Below are 14,662 nucleotides of genomic sequence, written 5' to 3'. Positions count from 1 at the left end.
AGGAATCACTCGCGGGCGCCCTCTGCTGACTAGCAGTCCTGTTTTTGGTATAAAGGGGAAATATAAGAAGTGGCCAGCCTCCTAAACCGGCTCTGGTTAAAGCCTGTAAACGTTGGAAAAGCAACACATCTCACCTTTTCCAGTCACGTTCGGAACTGCTGCACCATGTTAGGTGGAACAGGAAAATTTGAACAAGCAGCTGTCGAAAAAAGAACATTTCTAAGAAAATGTAGCACATGGTGACACTATATTAACTAGTTAGTTCACATTATTATAAAAAGCCACATTTTAAAAGATTTAAAAAATGTAGCTAACCATATGCTAGACGCTTTATTATAACTTTATGCTAGCATAAGGCTAACTTAACAGCTACTTCATTTATTCTAACTTCAGCTTCAGCATATCAAACACTGTAGCTACATTAGATACGGTGTCTAACCTTGTCATGTAGTTACAATGTTATTAACAATACCTTTGACTGTATCAGCATGGTTAAAACAGAGCTAGGTACTCTCTCTCATGATGGAGTTGCAGTTTTCTCCTCTAATCTCATTTGAATGGCTCACTACTTGCTGCAACTGTGAGCAGTGAGGTGACAAGTAAACTACACAGCATGCAAAGTGTGCTTGTAAATACAGAAAAGTGACAGTGAAAGGATTAACTGGACACTCAGATTTTCACTGTGGTCTGTGTTGTACAACCATCATAGAAACTGCTACGAATCACTGCTGATTCTTGAATGAAGAAAATTGATGTTATTTTTTTCTATATTGAGATGAATTAAGTGATCATGACTAATGTTTTACAATATTCACAGTGGACAGAGTGTATTGCAGTTGATATGAAGATCTATGTACCAGGCCGGTTAGAGCGTGGTGCTAATAATGCCAAGGTCGTGGGTTCGATCCCCGTACGGGCCACTAGCTCAATTTTGGGAGGTCGTGGGCTGGAGGTTAGGGATCTGGCCCTGTGACCGGAAGTTTGCCGGTTCGATCCCCAGGGCCGACAGTCCATGACTGAGGTGTCCTTGAGCAAGACACCTAACCCCCAACTGCTCCCCAGGCGCCATGGATAGGGCTGCCCACCACTCTGGGTAAGTGTGAGCTCACTGCGCCCTAGTGTGTGTGTTCACTAGTGTGTATGTGGTGTTTCACTTCACGGATGGGTTAAATGCGGAGGTGGAATTTCCCCAGTTGTGGGATCAAAAAAAAAAAAAAAGTATCACTATTTCACTATGACTCTTGGGTTCCTTTCAGGGTTTTCTGCTAAGCCTCATTCTCTTCTAATGGGGAAAAATGAGGAAGAAGCGCATTACTGTAATGGAACTCATGTGAGTCTGTGCTGAGTGACAAGACAGATCAGGAGAAGAAAGTGGACCAGACTGTGGGTAAGTGCTCTGGGCTTTTTTGTAAAAATGCTTTTTGGAAGTTATTTTAGTGATTGCTTTTTTTTGATGTGCTTGTTATTGTTTGAGATTTAACTTTGTACAGGATCATGCACCTAAAATATTTGTATTGTTATTTGGGGCGCCAATATACAGTATGACTTCTGGACATGTGGACACGAGAATTTGTCATTGCACACCACATGAGTGTGTTTCTGTGTGTGTGAGGGAGTGAGAGAGGGAGACAGGAGACAGAGTGAGAGATTATGGATCATGTTCAGTTAGTCTTGGGAGACACAGCTTAGAAAAAGCCACTTTAAAAAACTACTGCGTTCAACACAGCTGCTCACCCCAGCTGAGACTTAAACCCTGTACCTTTGTGTATGTGTGTGCGTTTGTGTGGTCCCCACCTAAGAACTGAACTACAGACCTTAGAACTAGTTTGCAATCAATAACCTCATTTCCATTTCATTATTTGTTGACTAATGTATTAAATATTAATTTAATGTAATTTTTCTATTTCAAGCATGCTTGAAACGATCTGAATAAGCAATGACTAAACATAGTGCTAAATGCAAGTAAATGGTCACTGGTGTTTTCTTAAAATAAAGTACTTCATTGTATTTTGGGAGCTAATGTTTATTCTAAATAATTTATAACCTGGGAAAATATTAAGATTAATTATCAAGTGTTTCTTAAGAATGAATAAGTTCAACTTTAGTTAATGTCTTGCAAATTCATTAAAAAAGTAATCCCTTAAATGTAATTCGTTCTTCAGAAACTAATTTCCGGGTCATTTGTAAACATTTACCAATAGAAAGGTATTGATTATAAAGAATGAATAAGTTTTATTTTAGTTTCTAAATTCTAAATACAACTCCATTTCCAATAAATAAATAAATAAAGAAACACTTGGGTCGCTGTGTAAAATGTAAATAAAAATGAAATGCAATAATGTTCAAAGACAACATATCAAATGTTGAAACTGAGGAATTTGATTGTTTTTGAAAAATATATGCCCATTTTTAATTTGATGCCAGTTGGAAGAGGGGCAAAAAAATGCTGGTAAAGTGGTGTAATGCTAGTGGCCAACAGTTCAGTAACATGATGGGTATAAAAAGAGCATCCCAGAGAGGCTGAGTCTATAGAAGTAAAGATGGGGAGGGGCTCACTACTCTGTGAAAGACTTTGCAGGCAAATAATGATTCTCAACATAAAATAGCAAAGAACATGGGGATTTCTTCATGTACAATACCTAATATTATCAAAAGCTTCAGAGAATACAGATAAATCTTTGTAAGCAAGGAACAAGGCTGAAAACCAATACTGGCTGGCCGTGATCTTTAGGTACCCAGGTGGCACAGCATCAAAAAACATGACTCTGTAGTGAAACCACTGCATGGGCTCAGGAACACTTCTGAAAACCATTGTCTGTGAACACAGTTTGTCGCTGCATCCACAAATGCAAGTGAAAACGCTACTATGCAAAGAAGCAATTATATATAAACAGGATCCAAAAATGATGGACTGAGACGAAATAGAAAAGTATTCTGTCATGCAGTAATTCTAAATTTGAAATTCTTTTTGGAAATAATGGATACCACATTCATTGGGCTAAAAAGTAAAGGGACCATCCAGCTTGTTATCAGTGCACGGCTGACAACAAGCCAGCATTCATGATGATATGGGGGGGTGCATTAGAGCGCATGGCATGGGTGACTTGCACATTTGTAAAGACACTATTAATGTTGAACAATATATACCTATACACCGGGGCAACATTTGCTGCCTTCCAGATTACATCTTTTTCAGGGAAGGTACTACAATTGCTGATTAGCAACTGTTCAGTTAGGCACCATTACTTCAGTCAAGGTTTTTATTCTTTTTAAACAGTGAGTTTAATTTTCTTTTGACTTAAAACTCCAGATATTTAAAAGATGTGCAATTGAGATTTGTAAAAGCAAGACTTAAAAGACTTAATACATGAGAGTAGAACCATCTACAACCCCATTTCCAAAGATGTGCAAATCATTTAAACCCTGTTTTAGATGTATAGATGTCCTTTTTGAATTTGATGCCAACAACACGTTCCAAAAATATCGGGATGGGGCATGTTTACCACTGTCTTTCATCACCTCTTCTTTTAACAACAATCTGTAACAACGTTTGGGATCCGAGGAGACCAATTGCAGTAGTTTTGAAAGTGAAATATTTTCCTCAAATTCAAAATGGGCGAATATTTTTCAAAAAAACATAGTTTCTTAGTTTCATCATTTTATATGTTGTCTCTAGTATTTTCTATGAAATATAGAGTTTTATATGATTTGCACACTATTGCATTTTGTTTTTATTTACATTTACAGTGTCCCAACTTTTGTGGAAATGGGATTGTATTTCTAAAGACAGCTATAAAAATGCTAGCCACTCAAGTTAAAGAAAAAGGATGCATCACCCTTGTTGGCAGTGATCTGCTAAGTGTCTGCTACCTTGCATAAAGTCATTAGAGGTAAAATAGAAATAAAAAGACAAAACATATCTTAAGCCTGCCATGGCAGTATGCTTAGTTTAGGGTGCTTGATGGCAGGGTGTTTGAGTTTGCCACTTTCTTCTGTCTTGTTACGTACATTTCAGCTGTGCAGTTTGTCACTTTCATTGTTATAAATGTTTTTTCTTGTGAACAATGCTTATAGGGAAATGTTGCATTGATTCGATTTATGTTAACCTGTATTCTTGAGAATATGTGCGTAATCTTGCATTTGTTTTGTCTTGAAAAAGACGTGCTTATAGCGGTGATGTGCCCAACACTGCGGTTGGTATGCTGCCATCATAGTGCCGAATGGCCCTCATATAACCTGCAGTTATACTGTAAAAATTTCCTGATCACCCAAAGTAGGTAGCCATGTAGGAGCCCAGCAAACATTTGCGTCCAGGGGCAAATAACTTGATGATCTCTGACCAGCAGTGAGTAATAGTACTGACCTGTGTGCAGTAGACTGGGGTTCAATTCTGGGGTTTACCAAATTCACTAGGGAAAACACACCATGTTATACCTATAAGAGTCACTGGGCTTGACTCCTAATGTTACATTAGCCTACCTCTGAAAAATTATTAAATTATAAGTTGTTCTGCAAAAGATCGTCAAGTACAGAGTTTATTTTCCATCTTCTTAAAATCATCTTTACATATTTTAAATGTTTTTCAAGGATTTTATTAATGTTGCGTTTGACTTACTCTTCTGCACCCAGTGCATGACTGATAAAAATAGTTTCTGAAATAAAGAATTATAAAGATTATTAGATTATTATAAGATATTGAGGACCTCAGATGTAGGTGGGCTTACTGGGGGTTTTATTATCAAGTATGCACCAGTGTTGACTGATATCAGGTACTGATTTGATCAGTACTCTGCAAGGGCACATATCTTTCCTAGTAGCAAAGTACCATCATATACAGTAATTTGGACCCTGTGTTGTTTGTTGCAATGCTCTGGCTAGTACATACAGTACTCATGAAAAGTGTGGACACTACCACTCATAGAAGGGTTTTCCTTCATTTTACGCTTTGCTACATTTTAGAAGAATAGTGAAGACATTGAAACTACACAGAGATGTCTTAGAAACCAAATCTAAGACTTTTGATTAAAATATCTTTTTTTAAGATGAAGAAAAATGTATATTGAGTAATGTATATTCAAACCATTTGACTGGTAGCAAGTATATATTTACATTCCAGGAAAACACGTTCACACGCGGTGACCTGTGTACTCTGAGCCAAAGTACCAGATTACATGTAGAACTAAAGAAAACAAAAGGATTCTGCAGCCTCCTGTTTACCTTACTGTCATTTCCTGGCTTTCTATTTAAAAGCCTGTAGTATAACAGTGTGAGACACCTACATACACACCTCAGCCACACACTCCTCCAAAAATAGGAATGAAACAGTTATTGGTTTTGATCAACTAACAGGCTCCTCTGAGATGAGATATGACCAACAGTTAGGCTTTAAACTGAAGTGTTTACTAAAGGATTCCCTTAAAATGCAGTAAACAAAGTGAAAATATGTTACATGCATGTCCTACAACCTCAAAAGTCAGTGAGTGTGTTTACATGAACTCAATAATCTGGTCAGAATCAGATTTCTGCAGTTATCTGATTATTCAAATGGCCATGTAAACGCCATACTCCGATTTCTTAGATCGAAGTTAGGTCTAGAAATCAGATTAAGAAATCTGATAAACAGTGCTGGATTTTAGCCCAGTAATCAGATTTCTCAGTGCGTGTAAACTCTTACTTGGATTTCTGAGTCTGGGCATGTGCAAAACAGATTGCGGTAGCAGAAATAAGTAAGCAACGTTGTCATGAGATGGCAGCGAAACATTTTAGGAGCAACGCTGAATCCAAATACATGCTTGATGAAATGAAGGATTTTAAGGATTTCCAGATGATGTATGTTCATATTACCAGCTAAAGTGGTGGATTTTTTTAAATGCCACAGTATAAAGTTTGAATTTTACATTAGGTTTATGTCATAACTCCTTCTGTGAGTTTATTGGCTGGTTTCAAAGCATTAGTGCCTGACTCATGTAGACCTGGAGTTTCCCCATTATCTGATTACTCAAGTGCATGTGAATGCATTGATTGGATTACTGACAAAGTATGATTTGCTGCAGTCATTAGATTAATAAGTGCATGCAGATGCACACATTGGTTAAGATAGAGCTGTATAGTGAATGTACTACATAATTAACTTGGTGCCAACATGACACTGGAAAGTCCATAGAGACTAAATTCCATAGTTATTAGCTCTCTGGCTGCGTAGCTCTCTCTCTCTTCTTTGTCTTTCGATGTATCTTTCTATCTGTGTATCTGTTTTACTCTGTTTCTCACAGATAAGGAACACATTGGCTCAGAGCTGGATGATCATGCTGGTTAGAAAACTCCTGAGCACATGGAGTCTTAGCCTCCTTATTAGAAGGGAATGACATGAAGGAAACTTGAGACTTATATCAACATAACAAAATATGATTGCATTGTTAGTAAAAGCAGTAGAAAAAAAGAAATCTAACGTTTAGATGACATAAAGGACATATGTTAACTATTCTGATTTCACAAAGTAGGATTTCACAGTTGGATATTTTGCAGTAAATGTATTGTGCACACTTTTCCCCTTAACCCATTAAATGCTTGGTGTCTAAAATGTCTTTAGTTTTGTCAATGCAGGCTGATGGAGCTAATGAGGGCAAGGTTATAGTCACATGTTAGCATCATGGAAACTGCATGTCTAAACTTTCACTTGCCCCAGATCATATTAAATTATTAAGACAATTCTATTGCAGTAGAAGCGATCTTGAGATCTTTTACCCATCCTTTTGAAAGTGTTTATTTGCCATATAAGGATGTGACGCATGAGGCCCTGTGAGCTCCAGCGCTTCAGGTAGAATCCAGGAAGTAGAAAGTTGTCTTCATTTCTTTTAACAGTTGTGGCAGGATTCCTTATATTCATAAAACATAGTGAGCTCATGGATGTTTATACTGGATCTCTCTGTTGGTCACCTCTTGCCTATTCACCAGAGAAAAAGCACGGCTTGCCAAGCAAATAGAGAGAAGGGGCAACGTTTGGAAACAGGATGGCAAGGGGGTGTATTCAATTTGCATAATCATGCATATTCATATGTCTTCCCATTCTTTATGAGTGTTAAGGTTTAGAGATGCTCCTATGCTATTGGTGAAAAGCTAGTATTTGGTTTGATAGATGCTTGTTTCCAAACAGAAGTGTGTAGGTTTCTAAAAGTGGTAAACATGTCCATTATTTTAATAGATTTTCTTTTTGATGTTTTTGAATATTATTTCATTTTCTAAGTAATCACACAATCTTGGTCAATTCTGTTCGTGAATTCCTAGCATTTATGATGGATGTTCAGATCTTTATTTATATTGCACATCTCATATAACGGCAGTAAAACTGCTTTACAGATTTACAGTGTGTGTGTGTGTGTTTGCTTTGCTTGATTTATGGCAACTAATCGTCTGTTGTATTGAGTGTTTTAGATTTGTGCAATGTCTGTCATGAGTTAATGATTCAGTGGGAGAGAGTGAGAGAAAGAGAGAGAGAGTCACACTCATTCTGTACTCGAGCAATCTCTCTTCCTCTTCTCTTTCATCTGGGTAAGTAGCTCACTCCAGTCAGTGCTGTGTGTGAGAGTGTGTGTGGCTGCTGGTGGTCTTGACGTGTGGGTGTTTCTGTTTTTGATATTTAGTTAAACTTTCTAATACGTAAGCTCTTCACTGTTCATTTACTACTGCTGTTGAACTTTCACTCTGAAAGTCTCACTCTGACTGCCTGTTGCTGTGTTAAGCTGTGTGCACTTGTCTTGCTAACATTGTGTGGACGTCAGATTTTGTACTAGTGAGCATGTTTTGCTGGTCCTCATTTGAACACAGTTCTTTTGGTAGAAATAAAAGAGCAGATAGACTGCCTTGGTTAAAGTAAGGGTTAGGTTTAGTGTCACTTAGCTACAGCAATTCAAAAATAAATAGAAATATATGGAAGTCCTCACAAGTAATGTCAGACAAACTTGTGTATGAGTACTGCAGGAAACTGTGTGTATACTGTGTGCTGGATTGACCCACATTTTAAAGAGTTACTTAGTTCAGGCTGGTAGTGCAGCAGTGGTAGTGGATTACACCAGCCATTCAAGCTGACTAACTAAGCTGAAAAGAAGCTTAAATGAAAATCAAATTCACAACCATTTTCTCTTTCTTTCTAATCTTGTCTATCAGCCAAGACATGTTTGGTATCTGAAGCTTGCTTGTTTAGATTTACATTGCAGCTGCAGCTATGTGGCCAAGTACAAAACTAAAGAAACAAATTTCGGTAACACTTTATTTGAAGGCTACCTACATAAGGACATTTAAACCCTGTACATAATTGCATCAATCATCTTATCCATGCCCATGGAGCGAAGAGGGGGGTGGTTTCCCGGCATATATAACCTGATATCAGTACAATGTCGTCTTAAGAATGCTGACATAAATAGTTATGTATAATGTTTTAAATATGTTTAGTGCTGTAAATATGTTCAACGTTTCTTCTTATTATGTCAGTACATATGTCATTTATTTCATAAAACATCTTATGTCAGGTTGCGAGAACCGACATAAGCACTTAATAAATGTTCAAGTAGTGCTTCATAAACACATTATTCAGTGCTTATGAATGCGTCATGAAGTCCTTATGTAGGTAGCCTTCAAATAAAGTGTTACCAAATTTCTAACACATCTTTGTTGATTGACATTTGAGGAAAAAGGAAAAATTCGTTTTTTTTTTTGTTTGTTTAAAGGAGAACTGCTTTTTCAAATAACACGGAATAGAAATTATTGAGATAACAAAGTTCTTTGTGGTAATGTTTGATTACAAACCTTGTATCTGATAGTGTTTAATGTGCTACATTGTGTTCCAATTGTTTTTATGAAGATTTTGGCATACAACATGTTTTTAAAACATATTACTGATATGGATGTGTGTGTATGTGCATATACATTTACAATGATCAGGCATAACATTATGACCACCTCCTTGTTTCTACAAAAAGTGGTGGTGGTGTGTTAGTGTGTGAGTGGATCAGACACAGCAGTGGTGCAACACACACTAACATACCACCACCACGTTAGTGTTACTACAGTGCTGATCCACCACCCAAATAGTACCTGCTCTGTGAGGGTCCATGGGGGTCCTGATCACTGAAGAACAGGGTAAAAGGGGGCTAACAAAGTATGCAGTGAAACAGATGGACTACAGTCTGTAACTGCAGAGCTACAAAGTCCACCTATATAGTAAGTGGAGATGATTAAAATGGAAATGAGTGTAGAACAAGGAGGTAGTCATAATGTTACGCTTGATCGGTTTCATATATATGGGTTAGAAGCCTCAGGACACAGCATCCCATTCTAAAAGGAATGACATTAATCATGATGTCAGTAATAGAGGACAAAAGCTAACAATCTAATATGGTACTTTATATTTCAGTCATTATAAGCTAATTCTATGTTAGAAAAACTTGTGAACTCATATTCCTTTACAGTAGTGGCCATGTTCAAAACACAATTATAGCCTTTTTATGTACTATCCAAAATGACCCACCACTCTACACGCATAATTTTCATATGTAATGTTGATCATAGTAAAATAGTGGTAAATCTGAAAAAAAAAAAATATTACAATGTATGAAGCTTTCTCAGGAGGCCTGGCTTCTATTATCACCACTCTGATCAGTGTTGACTCAGCGAGTTTCTCTAGAGTGGAGCATTTCATACCAAGACCACCGGAATGATTTTGCTTTTGTCTCAGTGATTTATGACTGGATTTAATTGAAAGGTGGATGGGGGGGCAGCTGGCTGGGAGCAATGCTCTGACTGGCATGGAGTAAAGTCTGGAGTGGCATGAAATTAACTCACACTGTAGCTTATTACTGTTTACTATAATACAGGAGACTATAATGCCACCTCTCCAAATAGTAATTATAGATTTTACCTTTCAGCATTTTTACTGCTGTCATACAGCCGACAAGTTACTAAGTTCCATCTACTAGCATGCAAGGACACATCACTCAGTGCATCAGAAATTTCTTTGTGATACTGGTATCCACATCACAATACTACGTTTAAGTGTTCATATTGGTGCATCTTCAAAGGCAGTGGTGGATGAAGTACACAAATCATATCAAATTAAATCGAATCAAATTATTTGTATAGCACACGTTTTACAACGGATGTTGTCACAAAGCAGCTTTACAGAATTTCGGAAAAGACAGTTTTAACAGGAGTGTAAGAATGTACAAACCCCCCGGTGGGCAAGCCAGGGGCAACAGTGGCAAGGGAAAACTCCCTCAGAACTGAGGAAGAAACCTTGGGAGGAACCAGGCTCACCAGGGGGGACCCATCCTCCTCTGGTCAAACTACCTACAAGTGATTATACTACTAATATTATTAGCAGTAATATTGGTATTAGGAATAGCTAGGAGTCCATGAGAATATCAGTGTATGGTGGGCAGCTAGTCTAAGGCAGGTGGTGGCAGCTGGGGCGTGGGCAGCTGGTCTGAAGTGGGTAGAAGGAGGGCTCGGCAGTTGGTCGTCCTTCAGCCGGACATGTGGGTGATTGTATACTCGGAAAGAAAGCAGGGAGATGGAATTAGTTTTATTCTATCCGTTTTTACATAAACAGGGGATGTAAACATTTCCAGAGTGTGGCTAATGACTCCGGCAGATCTGACTATGACAGCTTAACTAAAAGGAGAGAACCAGAAGGACACACAGACACGGCAGCACTCTGAAACAGTTTGGCATCCCTCCTCTCCACCGTCCACAACTTGAGTGACCGCGTGCGAGCAGCGGGACGACAGCACCAGCGTCTCAGTTTACTATAATTCCCTGTGTCCATGGACCCCTGGATCTGCTGCCTTTATCTAGGGGGAACATTACCTACCAAAAGCTAAACTGAAACAAGTGAGTTTTCAGCCTAGTCCTTAAAGATTGAGACTGTGTCTGAGTCCCGAACAGTTTCTGGAAGATCATTCCAGAGTTTGGCGGCTTTATAAGAAAAAGCTCTTCCCCCATCTGCAGCCTTATGAATTCTGGGGACTATTAATAAGCCAGCACTCTGTGATCTGAGTGGTTGTGATGGCTCATAATGAGAAACAAGGTCTTGTAAGTACTTGGGAGCAAGACATGTAGGGCTTTATAAGTCAATAAAAGGATTTTATAATCAATACGGAATTTAATAGGCAGCCAATTGAAGTGATGATTACTGGACTAATATGATCAAATTTTCTAGTTTTAGTAAGGACCCTGGCTGCGGCGTTTTGGACTATTTGGAGTTTGTTTAAATTCCTGCTTGTGCATCCTGACAGTAGCGCGTTACAGTAGTCTAGCCTAGAAGTAATAAAGGCATGTACTAGTGTTTCTGCATCACGCAGGGATAGGGCATTTCTTATCTTGGCAATGTTCTGAAGATGTAGAAAAGCTGTCTTAGTGATGCTGGCCTATGTGTTGATCCAATGATAAATATGAAATCAATTATAACGCCAAGATTTTTGCTGCTGATCAGGTGTGGCTGGAAAGTCGGCAATATTTAAAATTAAATTTGGTAATTTACTTCTTGCTAATTTTGGACCCAGAAGGAGAACCTCTGTTTGTTACTGTTTAATAGGAGGAAGTTTGCATGACATCCAGCCTTTCACATCTTTTACCACAGTCCTATATTTTTTTTAACCTGTATTTGTCATCAGGCTTTGCTGATATGTACAGTTGAGTATCGTCTGCATAACAATGAAAGTTTACACCATGGTTACTTATAACTGTGCCGTAATGGTAACATGTATAGTGTAAATAATAATGGTCCTAAAATAGAGCCCTGCGGAATTCCAAATCTCACTTTGAATAATTGGAAGATAAATTGTTTACCCTAACAAACTGATAAACGTTCTGATAGGTAAGATCTGAACCATGATAGGGCTGTCCCTGTGATTCCAAACCATGTTTTCTAACCTTTCTAAGAGAATATTGTGGTCTATTGTATCGAAAGCCGCACTAAGGTCAAGTAGCACTAAGAGAGATATGTAGCCTTGATCAGAGGCAAGAAGAAGATCCATTAGTTATCTTAACTAGAGCCGTCTCAGTGCTGTGGTGTGGCCTGAATCCAGATTGAAATTTTTCATATATATGTTCTTGTATAGATATGAACTTAAGTTGTTGGGCCACAGCTTTTTCTAAGATCTTTGATATAACGTAAGTTAGAAACAGGCCTGTAATTAGACAAACGGTGACATCAAGATTTGGTTTCTTGATCAGAGGTTTGATAACTGCTAGTTTAAAAGCTTTGGGTACATGGCCCCAGACTAAGGGACGAGTTTACTATAGTTAAAAGAGGGTTTATAATAACCTGGCAGTACTTATTTGAGTAATTTTGATGGAATTGCATCGAGTGTGCAGGTTGTGCATTTGCAGAAGAGATAATCTTCTCTAGCTCTAGCTGTGGGAGTGGGGTAAAAAGTTTCCAGGCTCTTTTCTACAGCTGTGTTTTGTTCTATATCAGCCAAGTCAGATGACAGCCAAGCTGGATTTGAATTGATACTGTGGGTTGAATTTTTTGTCTATTTTCAATTTTATTATTAAAGAAGTCCATAAAAACTTCACTAGTGAGAGTTGCTGGAATTTCTGGTTCAGTACCTGCCTGCTATTTTTGTGATTTGGGAAATCACATTAAACAGTATTCTAGGCTTATATTTATTATTCTCGATCAGCTAGGCCAGATATGCTGGGGCGAGCTTTAGTGAGAGCATTTCTATACTGTATAAGGCTGTCCTTCCAGGCAGAGTGGAACACTTCCAGTTTGGTTTGACGCCATTTCCGCTCTAATTTCCGAACTGTTTGTTTTAAGGTCGGGTTTTATGTTGTACCACGGGGCGGAGCTTTTCTGCCTTATTCTTTTATTTTAAGTGGGCCACATTTCTAAAGTGAATTGTAAGGTTATTTTCTAATAATCGGTTAGGTAATCTAGTTTCCATTGGGTCTGATGCAGTGGAGACCTGGGGTTGATAACTCTGGGAGATTTCTATAAAATGTATGGCGGTAGATGGTTTTATTGAGCGCTTTGTTGAATAACGAGGGGACGTATATATGTTATGGCTAAGTCACTAGCTCATTGGAAATTAGGTAAGTGTCGGAGATTCGCTGTGGTTTGCGGTAGGATATTAAGCTTGCTATGTTAAAACCTGGTGTCAAAACTAATATAACATATGACTACAGTAGTGTGTCGGCCCGGTTACATTTTGGATAAAACAACAGAGTCTAGGATTGAGGTAAATGCCTTTTTAGTGGGTCATCTACCTTCTCAAAGTGAATATTAAAATCTCCTACAATTATTACTTTATCATTACACACAGCCAGGTTTGCAGCGAAATCAGTAAATTCTTTTATAAATTCAGAGTATGACCCTGGTGCCTGTAATGTTAAATAACGAAAACGCCTTCTTTTTTGTGATTGGATTTGTAACGTGAATAGAGAGGACCTCAAAGGAAGTTAAAAGTGTTGCATTGTTTCTGAACTGATTATCGAGAGTATATTGGTATATTATACAGACTCCACCTCCTTGCCTGATAATCTTGGCTATGTGCATAATTATAGCGTGGCTATATAGCGTTACAGGCGTGGCTTCATTTAAAGCTAAATATTCATCTGGTCTAAACCCACGTTTCAGTAAGTCAAAAAAAGTCAAATTTATGATCGCCTATAATTTCAGTTACGACGACTGATTAGAGTTTAGTGATCTTATATTAAGGTAGTCCAAGTTTTAGATTCTAAGGTGTTAGTGACATCATGCAGAACATGGATATGATGTCGATTAGGTTAGTTTAAACGGACTGTTTGAGTTTTTCTATGATTAAATTTAGTATTTAATTTGGCGCAAAAGACCACAGTCTCTTATAGAAGCTGATCTTGGGTGACGCCTCAAGGCGGACGGTGCAGTTTAGCCTGTCTGTCCTGCAGCCTGGTCCCGGCCTTCTGGGACTGTCAGCAGCTGTTTACACTACTCTGCCGACTAACTAAAAGACTATATGCTGATGCTTGCACTTTTGGATTCGGGTTAAGTAAGGCAGCACCTCTTCTCACGTGGGGTGGACACCATCCCTACCTATAAGACCAGGCTTGCCCTCAAAACGCAACCAACTGTCTATAAAGCCCACTTCATTTTCGGAACACCACTTGGACATCCAGCAGTTTAACGACGTAAGCCTGCTGTAGGCCTCAGCACCGCGCCGCATTGGGATGGGGCCAGAGCAGATTACGGCATCGGACATCGTATGGGCCTGTTTAATCACCTCTTGAATGACTATCCTCGAATATCTCTTATCAGCTAAGAGTCTAAGGTTGCCACTAATGTCCGGCGCTCTGGCTCCCTATAAACATCTAACTGTAACCGCTGGCGCCCCTAAAGGAGTAGCTAACTTCACGTGTCGAACAATCGAGTCTCCTATGACCAGAGTACTTTTAACAGGCTTCACAGTGGGTGCTTCAATGAGCGGGGCAAACCTGTTTGACATGCGAATCGGAGGAGCGTGGTGTTCCAGTGGGCTAGCTTTGGCCTCAGCGTTAGCATTAGCCTTAGCTTTCCGGCTAGACCGCCGAGTCGTTACCCATTCGCCCCGCTGTGAGGGCTCTAACGCCGGAGTCGAGGGGGTGCTAACTCTCCCTAGGGCACCCGGAGCTGCTAAAGATGCATCTG

General features: G+C 38.8%; 1 protein-coding gene across 3 annotated transcripts in view; it reads left to right on the top strand.

Annotated features, from left to right (window-relative positions):
• The first annotated feature begins 1,266 nt into the window (after positions 1 to 1,266).
• The window catches only part of slc2a9l2 (solute carrier family 2 member 9, like 2), a 321,644-nt gene continuing 308,248 nt past the window's right edge, over positions 1,267 to 14,662 (top strand). For 2 of the 3 annotated variants that reach the window (XM_017705366.2, XM_037544990.1), the window contains exon 1: positions 7,496 to 7,548. The gene's annotated coding sequence lies outside the window, so the exon portion shown is untranslated. Of the gene's footprint in view, positions 1,388 to 7,495; positions 7,549 to 14,662 lie in introns of those variants that run through there. The other variant, XM_017705365.2, reaches the window with a different exon arrangement.

The sequence above is a fragment of the Pygocentrus nattereri genome, chromosome 14 (genome assembly GCF_015220715.1).
Source record: "Pygocentrus nattereri isolate fPygNat1 chromosome 14, fPygNat1.pri, whole genome shotgun sequence".
Classification (NCBI taxonomy): domain Eukaryota; kingdom Metazoa; phylum Chordata; class Actinopteri; order Characiformes; family Serrasalmidae; genus Pygocentrus; species Pygocentrus nattereri.
This window is presented reverse-complemented; position numbering and strand designations above follow the sequence as displayed.